General features: G+C 49.4%; 1 long non-coding RNA gene and 1 pseudogene across 3 annotated transcripts in view; both read right to left on the bottom strand.

Annotated features, from left to right (window-relative positions):
- Positions 1–1745: 1745 nt before the first annotated feature.
- LOC111530612 overlaps positions 1746–16606 on the bottom strand; it is a 34916-nt gene continuing 20055 nt past the window's right edge. The window contains exons 1-3 of one of the 3 annotated variants that reach the window (XR_004229073.1): positions 7719–8368; positions 4121–4262; positions 1746–2410 (exon numbers count right to left, since the gene is read on the bottom strand). This is a non-coding gene — a long non-coding RNA (uncharacterized LOC111530612). Of the gene's footprint in view, positions 2411–4120; positions 4263–7718; positions 8369–8580; positions 9162–16606 lie in introns of those variants that run through there. The other 2 variants (XR_004229074.1, XR_003307036.1) reach the window with 2 other exon arrangements.
- On the bottom strand, positions 6152–7173 carry LOC111533801 (annotated as a pseudogene).

The following is a 16606-nucleotide window of genomic DNA, read 5'->3' as shown; positions in this document are numbered from 1 at the left end:
GCCTACACTGGTCTTTAACTGCTGGCCTCAGGCAATCTTCCTCCCTTGGCCACCCAAAGTGCTGGGATTACAAGCACGAGCCACTGCACACAGCTGAGATTTTTCGATTTAGTCTTTTTGTACATGCGATATTTTATTCATAGAATCCATAAATGGTAGGAAAATTTCTGAGTTCAGAGCAATACATATGATAGAAAACGTGATGTATAGACTAGAGTTTCTTAGCCGAACTGGAGGGGCTGGTGTTAGGTAATCCATGGACTCCCTGAAACTGGGGACACCAGTGGAAATATGTGTGAGCTCATGGGCAGATTCCTACGATTTTCAGGCCTCAAAATGTCTCTTAGGGCAGAGGACGCGTGTATCCCCAGTACAGAATCTCGGACAGTGAATGTCAGTGAACATTCGGCAGAAAAGCTCTGCCAAATTGAGTGCTCTGATGTGACTTTTTCATCAAGTCAATGTTCCTGGGATCTCTTGTACATGATCATCTCACTCTTGTCAGGTTTCGTTTCTGCTTCCCCTAGTTCTTTCCCACCCTGTTCCCTCTCCCACCGCACTGGACTCTGAAATGGGCATGTACAGAGAAGAGGAGACCCCAAGATGCTTCAGGCTTTGAGTGGAGAGGACACAGCCTCTGCTGGGACAGGGAACAGAGGGATACAGAGACCCTGAAGATGCTTGTGGACAGTGGTCTGAGGTCGGGACAGTGGCAGGAGATACCATTCACCCAGGATCTCCAGGACAAGAGACCAGTCTGGCAGTTACATGTGTTTTTCTTTAAACTGGTTGCCAGGTTGGAATGGCCAATGACATCAGAGATTCCAACCTTCCTGATTGGAGAACCAGACTCCGTCGGCGCCTAGGAGCTGAGGTGGACAATAGCATCTTCTCAGAGCTGTTCGCCACTCCTGACTTCTACAAGCCTCGAGAATTCACAACGCACTCTTCTGGCTCCTAACGGAGTCCAGAAGAAGGCCTTGGACAGAACAGAGACTAGGTTCCGTGGGATGGAACAGATTTTGGGAAAGATCACGACCCTGCTCCCCGAGGATAAGGAGGAGAGCCCCCAGCCGAACACCTCAGGGTACCCCCTCCAAGAGGGAGTGGATGATGAAGTGTCGGGACCAGCAGGTGAGGGGACTGGAGGAAGAAGAGGTGGGATAGGATGGACTAACTCGAAGGAAGGGAGCTGGGTGCGGTGGCTCACGCCTGTAACCCCAACACTTTGGGAGGCCAAGGCGGGCAGATCACCTGAGGTCAGGAGTTCAAGACCAGCCTGGCCAACATGGTGAAACCCCATTTCTGCTAAAAGTACAAAAGTAATGGTGCGTGCCTGTAATCCCAGCTACTTGGAAGGTTGAGACAAGAGAATTACTTGAGCCTGGGAGGAAGAGGTTGTAGTGAGCCAAGATCACGCTACTGCACTCCAGTCTGTATGAAAGAGTGAGACGCTGTCTCAAAAAAAAAAAAAAAAAGGGTCAGAGGTCAGGAAGGAGAACCTGAGGAGGGTGTGTGGGAAGAATGGAGAAACTCAGGCCAGGTGCAGTGGCTGACACCTGTAATCCCAGCACTTTGGGAGGCCAAGGCAGGAGGATCACTTGAGGCCAGGAGTTTGAGATCAGCCTGGCCAAGATGGTGAAACCCCGTCTCTACTAAAAATACAAAATGGAGCTGGGCATTATGGCAGGCACCTGTAATCCCAGCTACCAGAGAGGCTGAGGCAGGAGAATAACTGGAATCCAGGAGATGGATGTTGCAGTGAGCTGAGATTGCACCACTACACTCCAGCCTGGGTGACAAAGCAAGATTCTGTCTCAAAACAAAAAAAGAAAAGGAGGGACTCAGAGAGCCAGGGACTAGGGAAGAACATGAGGACATGTTCTGAGGACACAGAGACGGAAGAATGGGGAGGAGACGGAAGAATGGGGAGGAGAAGGAGTGGCACATGGGGTTGAGCAGAGGAGAAAGTCAGAAAGATGGCTTAGAGAAGCCAGCAGTCTACGAGGCTGGGGAGGATGGAGAGTGCTTTGGGGTTTGGGGTCGGGGTCTAAGGTGATCAGGGGAGGATGGAGAGTGGTTTGGGGTTTGGGGTCGGGGTCTAAGGTGATCAGTTGCAGAAGCATTACACGGTGCTCTGGTTTCCTTACTCAGCCCCTGGGGTAGATCCCAGCCCCTCATGTAGGTCCCTTTGCTGGAAAAGGAAGAGGGAGTGGTCGGACCACTCTGAGGAGGAGCCAGAGAAGGAGCTCGCCCCTGAGCCTGAGGAGACCTGGGTGGTGGAGATGCTGTGTGGTCTCAAGATGAAGCTGAAGCGACGGCGAGTGTCACCTGTGCTCCCCGAGCACCTCGAGGCCTTCAATAGCCAGCTCAGTAGGACACCCCAGAGAGCACCTCCAATCCTGTTCTTCTAAAAAAGGAGAAATTTCCAATAACCACTCTTTTCCAATGGGAAAAATATGCCCCTAGTGGGTGAGCTCTCCATGTGGGAGGACTCAGAAGTGATCACTCATGAGCGGCGCTCAGGAGAAGATAGAGGATTAGGCTAGACTTGATAAAGGTGGGTGCTTGGGAGAAGAAAGGCTTGGTTTCAGCTGGGCACAGTGGCTCACACCTGTAATCCCAGCACTTTGGGAGGCCAAGGTGGGCGGATCATGAGGTCAGGAGATAAAGATCATCCTGGCTAACACGGTGAAACCCTGTCTCTACTAAAAATACAAAAACAGCCAGGTGTGGTGGCGGGCGCCTGTAGTCCCAGCTACTCGGGAGGCTGAGGCAGGAGAATGGCGTGAACCCAGGAGGCAGAGCTTGCAGTGAGCTGAGATTGCGCCACTGCACTCCAGCCTGGGCGACAGAGCGAGACTCCATCTCAAAAAAAAAAAAAAAAAAAAAAAAGAAAGCTTGGTTTCAGGCCAGGCGCGGTGGCTCACGCCTGAGATCCCAGCACATTGGGAGGCTGAGTCAAGGGGACTCCTTGAACTCAGGATTTTGAGGCTGCAGTGAGCTATGACTGTACCACTACATTCCAGCCTGGATGACCAAGCAAAATCCTGTGTCTAAAGAAAAACAAAGCCCAGGTGTGGTAGCTCATGCCTGTAATCCCAGTACTTTGGGAGGCCGAGACGGGTGGATCACTTGAGGTCAGTTGTTCGAGACCAACCAGACCAATATAGCGAAACCTCACTTATACTAACAATACAAAAATTAGCCAGGCGTGGTGGTGCACGCCTGTAATCCCAGCTACTTGGGAGGCTGAGACAGCAGAATCGCTTGAACCTGGGAGGTGGAGGTTGCTTTCAGCCAAGATGGTATCACCGAACTCCAGTCTGGGTGATAGAGTGAGAACCTGTCTAAAAAAAAGAAAAAAGAAGAAGAAGGAAGGGCCCAGAAGTCAGGAAGGAGCATGTGAGGAGGGTATGTGAGAAGAATGGAGGTACTGAGGCAGCATGCAGTGGCTCAACACCTGTAATCCCAGCACTCTGGGAGGCCAAGGCAGGCGGATCACTTGAGGCCAGAAGTTTGAGACCAGCCTGACCAACATGGTGAAACCCTGTCTCTTCCAGAAGTACAAAAATGAGCTGGGCGTTATAGCTGGCACCTGTAATCCCAGCTACTCGGGAGGCTTAGGCAGGAGAATCACTGGAACTGGGGAGACAGAGGTTGCAGTGAGCCGAGATCGCACCACTACACTCCAGCCTAGACCACAAAGCAAGACTGTGTCTCAAAAAAAAAAAAAAAAAGAAAAGAAAAGAAGGGACTCAGAGAGCCAGAGACCAGGGAAGGACATGAGGAAGTGTTCTGAGGACAGAGAAACGGGAGAATGGGGAGGAGACAGAGCAGCACATGGGGCTCAGCAGAGGAGACAGACAGAAGGAAAGATGGCTTGGAGAAGTCAGCAGTCTGCGAGGCTGGGGAGGATGGAGAGTGCTTTGGGGTTCGGGGTCGGGGTCTAAGGTGATCAATTGCAGAAGCATTACACAGTGGTCTGATTTCTTTACTCAGCCCCTGGGGTAGATCCCAGCCCCTCATGTAGGTCCCTTTGCTGGAAAAGGAAGAGGGAGTGGTCGGACCAATCTGAGGAGGAGCCAGAGAAGGAGCTCGCCCCTGAGCCTGAGGAGACCTGGGTGGCGGAGACGCTGTGTGTCCTCAAGATGAAGCTGAAGCGACGGCGAGTGTCGTCCGTGCTCCCCGAGCACCACGAGGCCTTCAACAGGCTGCTTGGTAGGAGGACACCCCAGAGAGCACCTCCAATCCTGTTCTTTCTAAAAAGAGGAAACCTTCAATAACCACACTTTTGCAATGGAAACAATATGCCCCTACTGGGTGAGCTCTCCATGTGGGAGGACTCTGAAATGATCACTAATGAGGGACGCCTAGGAGACAATAGAGGATTAGGCTAGACTTGATAAAGGTCAGTGCTTGGGATAAGAAAGTTTGGTTTCGGGCCAGGCGTGGTGGCTCATGCTTGAGATCCCAGCACGTTGGGAGGCTGAGGGAAGAAGATTGCTTGAACTCAGGACTTTGAGGATGTAATGAGCTATGACTGCACCAGTGCACTCCAGCCTGGGTGACAGAGCAAAACACCGTCTCAAAAGAAAAACCAAGGCTGGGCATGGTAGCTCATGCCTGTAATCCCAGCTACGAGGGAGGCTGAGACAGGAGAATCGCTTAAACCTGGGAGGCAGAGGTTGCAGTGACCCGAGATTGCGCCAATGCATTCCAGTCTGGCCCACAGAGCGAGACTCTGTCTCAAAATAAGTTAATAAATAAATAAAAATAAAAATCAAATAAAGAAAAACAAAATCAATAAACAAAGAAAATGGTTTCAGCTGTGCCCTCTGAAATTTAATGTCTCTTACTAACTTTTCTAAACCTAAGTGTCTCCATCCATAGTGGGGGATACCAAGGCCATGGTCACATCCTGATGTGACTGTCTCATGAGGAAATGATGGGAATTCCTTTATGACTCTGCAGCAGTCCCTCCGGGTCTGCTGGGAGGGCGTCCTGGCTTATTCCCAGCCCCATATCCTGTAGATTCTCACACTCAGGGCCTCCTTCAGCCTCTTCCCAGGGGAGTCTCAGAGCAGGAGCCTCCCTCCCTTGCTCAGTGAAAGTCATTCTCCCCTCTCCCATCCACTTCACCCGTGGCCACAATCCTGAGACTTCCCCCCGGGAGGCTCACTTCTCCTCGCTGCCCTGCTGCTCCCATGGAAACCCTGTCCTGCTTCTCACACTGACATCTGCTCTCTCATCACAGAGGATCCTGTCATTAAAAGATTCCTGGCCTGGGACAAAGATCTGAGGGTGTCGGACAAGGTAAGGTTGTTCTCCATGTAACTGTGCTCCTGTTTCAACACACGGCCCAGGGGAGGGCACTGCTTCTAAACCCACAGTGCTCCCTCGACCACCTCCCACCAGATACTCCTACAGTCTTTTGTGTGTGTGTGTGTTTGTGTGTGTGTGTGAGACAGTCTTGCCCAGGTTGAAGGGCAGTGTCTTGATCTTGACTCCCGGCAGCCGACGCCTCCCAGGTTCAAGTGATTCGCCTGCCTCAGCCTCCAAGCAGCTGGGATTACAGAGGTGAACCACCACGCCTGGCTAATTTTTGTGTTTTTAGTAGAGATGGGGTTTTGCCATGTTGGCCAGGTTGGTCCTGAACACCTGACCTCAGGTGATCTACCCACCTTGGCCTCCCAAAGTGCTGAAATTACAGACATCAGCCACTGTGCCTCACCAGCTCCCACAGTCTTGAGTCTTGGCACCCACACATTTTTTTGTTTTTTTTAAGACGGAGTCTCATTCTGTCGCCCAGGCTGGAGTGCAGTGGCCGGATCTCAGCTCACTGCAAGCTTTGCCTCCCGGGTTCATGTCAGTCTCCTGCCTCAGCCTCCCGAATAGCTGGGACTACAGGCGCCCGCCACCTCGCCTGGCTAGTTTTTTGTATTTTTTTAGTAGAGACGGGGTTTCACCGTGTTAGCCAGGATAGTCTCGATCTCCTGACCTTGTGATCCGCCCGTCTCGGCCTCCCAAAGTGCTGGGATTATAGGCTTGACCTACTGCGCCTGGCCACCCCACACATTTTTTTTTTTTTTTTTCTGAGACAGAGTCTAGCTCTGCTCCCCAGGATGGAGTGCAGTGGCGTGATCACAGCTCACTGAAGCCTCTAATTCCTGGGCTCAAGCAATCCTCTTGCCTCAGTCTCCTGAGGAGCTGGGACTAGCACATGCCACCATGCTCAACTGATTTTTGAAATCTTTGGAGAAACAGGGTCTCTCTATGTTGCCCAGGTTGTTCTCGAACCACTGGGCTCACATGATCCTCCTGTCTCCACCTCTCAAACTACCGGCATCAGAGGCTCGAGCCGCCACTCCCGGCTATTCTTGGTCTTTTTGTGAGTTGTCAGCATCTCCCTCAGGACTCTCCTGGTCTCTTGCAAAGTGAATGAACAGTCCCTGCCTCTCCTATGGGTCCTCTGGGATCTGAGCCCTGGTCACAGTCTGGCCGCAGCCCTGAAGCTGCTGGCCCCTCTACTCTCTGCTCTTTGGGACAGTTCTCTGCCTGGCACAAAAAAGACCCTCCGGAACCAGCCCACCTAGACACATCCCCTCCAAAGATCCCATCTGGAGTCCACCATCCTGGGAGCATCACTGAAAACCCTTCCTCCGGCTTCTCGGATTTGCATCCGATCTTCGAATATCCCTCCACCCCGCCATTTCCAAATGAGTATAGCTACCCCAACACTGAGGTCCCTTCTCTGAGGTGTAGCCCTTCCCCAGAACCTCATTCCCCCTCTCCACAATCTTCCTTTTCCAAGATGTGACCTCTCCCTTTCTGTGTTCCTTTCTCTCCATCAGCACCTCCTAACTATCGTCATAGCATATTTTAGCCGGGCCGGCCTCTTCTCCTGGCAATACCAACGCATTCATTTCTTCCTGGCTCTGTGAGTGGTTTGCGTCCTCCTATCCGTCAATATCCAATGCCCTGGGACAGCGGGGGAAGTGGGATTCCAGCCTGTCATTTATCCCTTCACCTATTTGTCCTCTTTACTCTGTGTACAGAAAAGAAACTCTGGCTGGACGCGGTGGCTCACGCCTGTAATCCCAACATTTTGGGAGACCAAGGCAGGCAGATCACCTGAGGTCAGGAGTTCGAGACCAGCCTGGCCAACATGGCCAAAACCCGTCTCTACTAAAAATAGAAAAATTAGCCGGGCATGGTGGTGTGCACCTGTAATCCCAGCTACTCAGGAGGCTGAGGCAAGAGAACCCTTTGAACCCAGGAGGTGGAGGTTGCAGTAAGCTAAGGTTGAGCTACTGCACTCCAGCCTGGGTGACAGAGCAAGACTTTTCTCAAAAAAAAAAAAAAAAGCCAAAAAAAACAAACTCCAACGCCAGTGTACAAATAAAAGAATAAAACAAAAGGAACCATAAACCACTCCTAAGGGGAGAAGAAAAGGGAAAAGGAGCGGAGGAGCAGACACGGCACTTCCCCCAACAAGCAACCTTTCTGGTTCTTCTCTCTCTCCTTCGCACATCAACCGCAAAATGCCATCGACCTCCTCCGGGTTCCCATGACGGAGATCACAGTTCAAGTCCCCCCTGCGTCACTCGAATCCACTATCAAATGCTGACGGGGTCTCCTGGAGTCTCTCCCCAAGCCAGGGGGCTTCCTAGTGCAGCCTGAGCATCTTTCCAAAGCACAACGCCCTCACTGCCCACCTGAACAACTTCCTTAGCAGATGTCTTTCTAAATCGGGGCCAGGGTCCACAGTGCCAATTCCACGCTCTCTACAATGTCTACAACCACACTGGCTCGCCATCTTGCTGTTTCCTGGCTTGGCTTCACTGCTCCTTCCAAATGCCCTCCACTGACTTTGCGTTTGTGTTTTCTGTCTGGGTGTCCCGCACACATGTGGTTCTGAAGGGAAGGACACATTCCTTGAAGTCAGTTCACCCCACAGCCTCTGTTGTGCCTTCCCTCATCTTCCAACTTCGCCATGCCCGTAGCTCTCCAGTTACATCCTATGATAATGTGACACTGGGATTAGGTCATCTGCCCTGATGACTCCCAGTCCCATTAGACTAGATGCCTGTACAAGGCAGGGTCCTGGCAAAATATCAATGTATCCAGTTTCTTTTAATTTTTTTGAGACAAACTTGCCCTGTTCCCCAAGCTGAAGTGCAGTGTTGACATCATAGCTCACTGCAGCCTCCATGTCCTGGGCTCAAGGGATCCTCCCACCTTAGCCTCTTGATTAGCTCCGACTACAGGGCTGTGCCACCACACCTGGATAGTTATTTATTTATTGAGACAGAGTGTTGCTGTGCCCCTCAGGCTGGAATGGAGTGGCCCAATCTCGGCTCACTGCAACCTCTGCCTCCTGGGTTCACACAATTCTTATGCTTCAGCCTCGAGTAGCTAGGACTAATGGCTGTGCCACCACACCAGGCTGATTTTTGCATTTTTCGTAGAGATGGGGTTTCTCCATGTTGACCAGGCTGGTCTCAAACTCCTGGTCTCAAGCGATCCACCTGCTTCAGCCTTCCAAAGTGCTGGGATTACAGGCATAAGCCACCACGTCCGGCGTTTATTTTATATTTTTAATAGAGACGAGGGTCTTGCTATGTTGCCCAGCCCCATCTCAAACTCCTGGCCTCAAGTGATCCTCCTGCTTCAGCCTCCCAATGTGCTGGGATTCCACATGTAAGCCACCACTCTTGGTCACCAGTTGGGTTTTTGTCTCTATCCTGAAGGAGTGGGAGACGCCCTTCAACAGGTCTCTGTCCAGCAGAGCCCTCTGAGGAAGGCGTGACTCTGCAGGGTGGGTGCCAGTCCTCAGCTGAGGACGGTTCCCTGCCCTCCTCCGGGAAGCTGACCTCAGCCGGAGGTCTCTCCTGATGGTGCCCCTAAGCAGTAACCTGATTTCTGTCCCCAGCTACCTGGCCAATGACATGGAGGAGGACAGCGAGACCCCCAAACAAAACATCATCTACTTCCTGTACAGGAAGACCCGCTCTCAGATACCCTGGTTCCGTAAGCGTCAGTTCCAGTACTTCCCTTCCATGCGCTGGAGGGCCAGGAAGAATCGCTCTCAGAAAGCCTTGTTCCATAAGCTTCGGTTCCAGTTCTTCCATTCCATGGGCTTCAGGGCCTGGGTTTCCCTGGAGGAGTTGGAGGAGGTGGGTGGGGCGTGGGGAAGTGGATATGGGGAGGAATCGGGTGGGCTGGAGGCTGGACGAGGGGAGAGAGGGGTATCCTGGCGAGTCCCCATCTTCTCAGAGGGCGTTTATTTTTCCAGATCCAGGCTTATGACCCAGAGCACTGGGTGTGGGCACGAGATCGCGCCACCTTTCCTAGAGCTCCAGGGACCATGGAGGCCTGAGGTCATCGGCCTGAGAGAAGGTACATCTGCGTCCTCCGGGGTAAAGAAAGAATATTGGGGTCTATTTCGGAAATCCGAGGAACCAATTGCTTGATCCAGCTTCAAGCCTGGGCAACATGGCAAGATCCCCTCTCACCAAAAACACAAAAATTAGCTAGGCGATGTGGGAGGTATCTCTTCTCCCAACTACTCAGGAGGCTGAGGCGGGAGGATTGCTGGAGCCTGGGAGGTCAGGGCTGCAGGGAGCCCCGATCCTGCCACAGCACTCCAGCCAGGGCAACAGAGTGAGACCCTGACTCAAAAATAATCACAAATACTGAGTTCAGGGAGGTTCATTATGACTGACGCACTTGAGTTACCGATTTGGGTTGAGGGTTCAGTGGAGCTTTGGTTTACATCTTGTGCAGCTGACCACGTTGAGCAGAGCATGAGACTTCATCATGAGGAGGTAGGATTATGGATTAGGCTTCTGGACTCCTGGTTCGTGATGTTGTCCCATTAGAAACAGATCTAGCATGGTTACAAGTTTAGCTCTGAAGTGACACAAAAGGTCCAGCTGTGATGAGGTCCAAAGCCACATTCTCTGAGGGTGTCCTACTGCCTGGGCAGACCCACCCAAAGTCCTTGCTATGAAGCAGATCACTGGGGCTGACCTTGGGTGTTCTGAGTTTTGGAGTCAGGGTCACCAAAGTGTAAGTATCACAGTTGAACACAGTGGTTCAGAAGCAGGGTATAGAATGAAAGTCAGGAGATAAAATTGCATTTCTCAATTGCTCTGAACTCTAGTTAGACTTGACGTGGGACGTGAATAACCTTCCTGTCCAAAGAGCTGCCTCCCTGAAGTGTGACATCCTCTCTCACTCTTCCAGAACACCGGGCCCGGGGAGATGCGGATTTTCAGCAAGAACTTTATTCCAATGCTAATGGGAGACACTAGGAAGGAGGAGAGGAGCCATTTGTGCAGATCATCTAGAAGAACCTGGACTGTTCTAGAAGGAGCTGAATACAGTGATCACGTTGTCCTCTTAGGACCGGGGGGCTACTTCAAGGAATCCATAGAGAACAGTGAGAAACCAGGGGTGTTTCTGGTTCCACCCCTTCCTGCGGCACCACCTCCCTTTTGATATTGCTGAATTCCAACCTCCCTGGGGCAGGACCTGGAGGTCCTGTTTTCTACGGACTTGGCTGCCGCAGTCCTAGAGCATTTGAAAGCACACAGCAGACACTCAGATTGGCATGGAATTCTTTGTGAAATATGAGTGCCATAGACCGTAACAGACAGCTTCATGCACACTACGCATTTTATTGGTTTGTTTGGAAAATGTGGGCCATTGAATTATTAATAGGTTTGTTTTAAATAGTTTGGAAATTGTTGTACTTTTGAAAACATGCTGTTCCTGTAGAGTTTTTAGATGAGAGTTATAGCTGTTATATATACATAAAGATAATTTTCTTTTCATTTTTAAGACAGAATTCTTTTTATCCTAAATCTTTTATCTTTAAATTGTTTTCTGTATTATTATATGTACCTCTGAAGCGAGTACACTTTTTATCTACGATACTTACATAATAATCTCTTCTATTTATAGCTATTAGTAGTTTCCATAAGTTTTCGTCATAGACATTTTTATTTGTTGTTTAGGTTTGTGACTGAATTGTGAGAATTCAGTTGTGATTTTTAACATGTCTTAGATATATATACTAACATGTCTAATATATACTATATATTTTATTGGTTTATTTTGAAAAAGATGGGCATAGAATTATTACTACGTTTATTGTAAATATTTTGGAAATACTAGTATTTTCGAATAGAAGCTGTTTCTATAAAGTTGTGTGATGGGTGTTATAACTGTTATACACACAAAAATGTAATTTTGTTTTCCTTTTTAAGAGAGGATTCTTTTTATCCTAAATCGTTTACCTTTCAATCTTTTTATCTATTATTACATGTGCTGCTGAAGGGAGCACACTTTTTATCTGTGATACTTGGTTAATGTACACATTACATTTATAGCTATGCGGTAGTTCCCTGAAATTCTTGTAAAAATAAATTTTTATTTGATATTTAGTGTATGTTTAAAATGTGAGAATTCAGATGTAATTTTTTACCTTGTATTGGCATGTTTGTATATTACTTTAAAGAGGATGTGTGTTCCAAAGGAGGACATGAGCTATGTGTTTTCAAGAGAACAGTGCAGTGGATCTCTTGGGAAAACGCAATAAAGATGAACTTTTCTCACCTTCACAGCAAGTGTGATATTGGTCTGGATTAATTATTTGCTGTCGAGTGACATTTTTCCTTAATGGGGTTGGTGGTTATTTGAACATATTAATTAGCTCTGGAAGATAATCCTATACTGTTTTTTACGTAGAATAAAACACAAGGCTGGGTGCAGTGCTCACACCTTCAATTCCAGCAGTTTTGGAGGTCATGGCAGGAGGATCACTTGAGGCCAGGAGTTTGAGGCCAGCCTCAGCAACATAGCATTTACATCTATTTTTAATTTTTAGTTTTTAAAGAAAACCAATAGAAGAGAAGGCCGATCCCAAGCTACAGGGTTTGTTTGCTTTGGATACAGAGTCTCGCTCTGTCTCCCAGGTTGGAGTGCAGTGGCACAACCTTGGCTCCCTGCGACTTTCACCTCCAGGTTCAAGACAATTCTCCTGCCTCAGCCTCCCAAGTAGCTGGGACTACATGCACCCGCCTGTACATCTGACTAACTTTTGTAAAAATGGTAAAGACAAGGTTTCAGCATGTTGGCCAGGCTGGTCTCCAACTCCTGACCTCAAGTGATCCACCCACCTCGGCCTCCCAAAGTGCTGGGATTACAGGCATGAGCTACTGCGCCTAGACTCCAAGCTAGAGTTTTAAAGCAGGAAATGAGAGAAATATATAGAGAGGAAAACCAGGTGGTAGGAAAACTCTAAAGGTGGCCAGGCATGGTGGCTCACACCTATGATCCCAGCAAGAGTTCAAGACCAGCCTGGCCAACATGGTGAAACCCTGTCTCTACTAAAAATACAAAAATTAGGCCAGGCGTGGTGGTGCATGCCTGTAATCCGAGCTATTTGGGAGGCTGAGGCAGGAGAATCACCAGCAGAGATTGTGTCTCCCCACACCCTCTTAAAAAAAAAAAAAAATTCCTGCAACAGTTAAAGCTGTTAAAGACAGGCAGTCTGCCATGCAATTCTTTGTGATTTTTCTTTTTTCTTTTTGGAGTTGGGGTCTTGTCCTGTCACCTAGACTGAGGTGCAGTGCTGCGGTCATAGCTCACTGTGGCCTCAGATTCAAGCTCAAGCCATCCTCTTACCTTGCATCCCAAAGTGCTGGGATTATAAGCATGAGTCACTGCACCTGGCCTGTGTGATGCAATTCTGATGTCAACTCCCTGATGTTACGTCAAATGCCACGGGTTAAGGCCACAATCCCCCACTAGACTGCCCTCGCTTTAGATGCAAGCCGCAAGCTTGGGTGTCCTCAGACCACATGTACTTCTCACCAACTGCCTGCAAATTTGGAGGTTCCCACGGTGCCCTCAGGTTTGATAATTCACTGTAACAACTCATAGAATTCAGAAAAGCATAGTTTCTTTTTTTTTTTTTTTTTTTTTTTGAGACGGAGTCTTGTTCTGTCGCTGGGGTGCAGTGGCCACCATGCTTGGCTAATTGTTGTATTTGTATTAGAGACAGGGTTTTGCCATGTTGGCCAGGCTGGTCTTGAACTCCTGACCTCAGGTGATCTGCCCACCTTGGCCTCCCAAGGTGCTGGGATTACAGGCATAGCCACCACACCCAGCTGACTTCTAGAGTTTCAATAACAGAGATGTGGTTCGCCTTGACTGTTTCTACAGACTGACAAGATGCAATCTCTGTGGTCCATGCCCATGGTGCGATCTGGAAAACGGGGCCTTCTAAATGCCAACAACAAGGAAATCAAATGTGCAACCAACAGAAATACTGATATTGATGTGGGCCATGGAGAGGCCTAAACAGATTACTGCAGTCAGTCCATTTCCAAGGTCAGCAAAGGGGTGACTCTGAAATAACAAATTTCAGACGCCATGCCCCAAGTAGCTGCACGGGGTGGGGAAGTCCTCCAAATGTCTCTGCTTCCTTCAGTACCTCTTTATGAAATAAGCCAAGGTACTTCCCTGGGAAACTTCCTCTTCTCTTTTCTTCACTTTTTTTTGAGACGGAGTCTTGCTCTGTGGCCCAGGCTAGAGTGCAGTGGTGCAATCTCAGCTCACTGCAACCTCTCCCTCCCGGGTATTAGTAGTTCTCCCGCATCAGACTTCTAAGTAGCTGAGATTACAGGGGCGTGCTACCATGCCCAGTTAATATTTGTATTTTTAGTAGACACAGGGTTTCACCATCTAGGCCAGACTGATCTTGAATTCCTGACCTCGCGATCCACCCACCTTGGCCTCCCAAAGTGCTGGGATTACAAGCGTGAGCCACGGCGCCCAGACTTCTTTTTTTATTTTGTTGAGATGAAGTTTCTGTCTTGTTGCCCAGGCTGGAGTGCAATGACGCAATCTCAGCTCACTGCCACCTCCTCCTCCCAGGTTCAAGTGATTCTCCTGCCTCAGCCTCCTGAATAGCTGGGATTACAGGCACCCACCACCAAACCCAGCTAACTTTTTGTATTTTTAGTAGACATGGAATGTGGCCAGGATGGTCTTGAACCCCTGACCTCTCATGAGCCACCCGAATTGGTCTCCCAAAATGCTGGGATTACAGGTGTGAGTCACTGCGCCCAGCCCCTCCCATACCTCTTTTGGCCAAGGCAGTACAATTCAGAAGAATCTTGCCAGGGAAGACTGGTAAATGGACGTCAATGTGATGCCTATGGCTCCTGGTGGATTTAGATACCTCCTGGTGCTCACTGATGCCTTTACCAGTTACACGGGGGCTTTTCCATGCCAGACTGAAAATGCAGGAGATCACTGATCAACCTTCAACTATTCACTAGCAGAACACAGAGGGGACTGTGTGGTCACCAATACCTCCTATTGCACTTGAATAAACACCTCTGGGGAAATAGAGATGAACAGAAAGGAAATAGTCAAACAAGTAGAGATGGCTGTATTTCCTCAACCAGAAGGGTCCATCAGTCTGTTTTCATACTGTTATAAAGAACTACCAGAAACTGGGTAATTTATGAAGAAAAGAGGTTTAATCGACTCACAGTTCTGCAGGCTGTACAGGAAGGGTGGCTGGGGAGGCCTCAGGAAACTGACAATCATGGCAGAAGGCGAAGGGGAAGCAGGCACGTCTGGCCATGGTGGAGCAGGAGAGACAGAGAGAGTGAAGAGCGAGGTACTGCATGCTTTTAAACAACCAAATCCCATGAGCCCTCACTCACTATCATGAGAACAGCAAGCGGGGAAGTCGGCCCCTTAGGCAATCACCTTCCACCAGGTTTCTCCCTCAACACTGGGAATTACAATTTGACATGAGATTTGGGTGGGGATACATAGCTGAACCATATCAACGGTAGTTCAGCTACTGAGATTGATTGAGATGGAGTCCCACTCTGTTACCTAGGCTGGAGTGCAGTGGTACAATCTCTGCTCTCTGCAACCTCTGCCCCCCAGGTTCAAGCGATTCTCCTGCCTCAGCCTCCCGAGTAGCTGGGACTACAGCACATGCTACCATGTCTGGCTAATTTTTGTATTTTTAGTAGAGACGGGGCTTCACTAAGTTTGCCAAGCTGGTCTTGAACTGCTGACCTCATAATCACCCTGTCTCGGCTTTTCTTTTGCTGGAATTACAGGCATGAGCCACTGCACCCGGCCAACCACAGACATTCAGAAGGCAGTCGAGTCCACTATACCACACCTCACCTGGTTTCTTCCTCTGTGGGGCCCCTCGTGGCCACTGTTCTGTTACTTTTCGGTCCTATTTATTTAAATGGATAGTGAGCTATCTGCCCTTCAGGCTCCAACACTTCCATCTTCAGCTTGTATTACAATACCAGCCCTTCAAGCTACTCCAGGTGACCCTGGAACTCATTTGAACTCAGAGGCTCAAGAGTTTCATTCCTCTCACTTTCCTCTCACTTTAGGGGACTCAGTGCCCCTGCTCAACATGAAGTCGGTACAGACACGTGACCTGCATCCCTAATCCCTCAACAATGAAGAGTGGAAGGTGTAGGCAAGAGGGTGGGGGCGTGGTTTGTAAGTCTGTAACTGCATCAGACCAAATCTAGTTCAACTTTTTTTTTTTTTTTTTGACGAAGTTCGCTCTTGTCACTCAGGCTGGAGTGCAATGGCACAATCTCAGCTCACTGCAACCTCCACCTCCTAGGTTCAAGCGATTCTGCTGCCTCAGCCTCCGGAATAGCTGGGATTAGAAGGGTAATCACCATTTTGACCAGGCTGGTCTTGAACTCCTGACCTCAGGTGATCCACCTGCGTAGGCCTCTCAAAGTGCTGGGATTACAGGCACAAGTCACTGCACCTGGCTCAGTTCAACTTTTATGTAATGAAGCTGTCAGTTGCTTTTCAATTGCCATGGACCCGCAGGTTAAAGGTCATGTACCCTGTGCATTCTCAGGTTAACCAAGCATGCCACCACGGAGTGGAAACTAAGAGCTCGGCCTGAAGAGCTGGGACCGATTTAAGAACCCGACACCCCATGGCAGGAGCCAGATCCAATCAGATTGAGTTCTGGTGTCCCCTATGGCAGGATCCAGTCAGATCACACAGCCCAGCATGACTTTATTGCAAGATCCAATCAAATCACACCTCATTACCGTATGCTTATGAAATCTGACACAGCTCCCAGTTGTGTAAGGGAGATCTATTTCCATATATGGTGTGTGTGCATGTGATGTGTGTGCATGTGTGCTATGAGCGCATGTGTGGCATGAGCACAGGTGTGGTGTGAGTGCATGTATGGTGTGTGTGCATGTGTGGTGTGTGTGCACTGGTGTGTGTGCAGGTGTGTGTGTGCATGTGTGGTGTGAGTGCATGTGTGGTGTGTGTGTATGTGTGGTGTGAGTGCATTGGTGTGAGCGTATGTGTGGTGTGTGTATGTGTGGTGTGAGTGCATGTGTGTTGTGCATGTGTGGTGTGAGTGCATGTGTGGTGTGTGTGCATGTGTGGTGTGTGTGCATGTGTTGTATGTGCGCATGTGTGGTATGAGTGCATTGGTGTGAGCATATGTGTGGTGTGTGTGCATGTGTGGTGTGAGTGCATGTGTGCTGTGCATGTGTGC

This window comes from Piliocolobus tephrosceles, chromosome 8, assembly GCF_002776525.5.
Source record: "Piliocolobus tephrosceles isolate RC106 chromosome 8, ASM277652v3, whole genome shotgun sequence".
Lineage (NCBI taxonomy): Eukaryota > Metazoa > Chordata > Mammalia > Primates > Cercopithecidae > Piliocolobus > Piliocolobus tephrosceles.
Note: the sequence above shows the minus strand (reverse complement) of the source record. Positions and strands in the feature narration are given on the sequence as shown.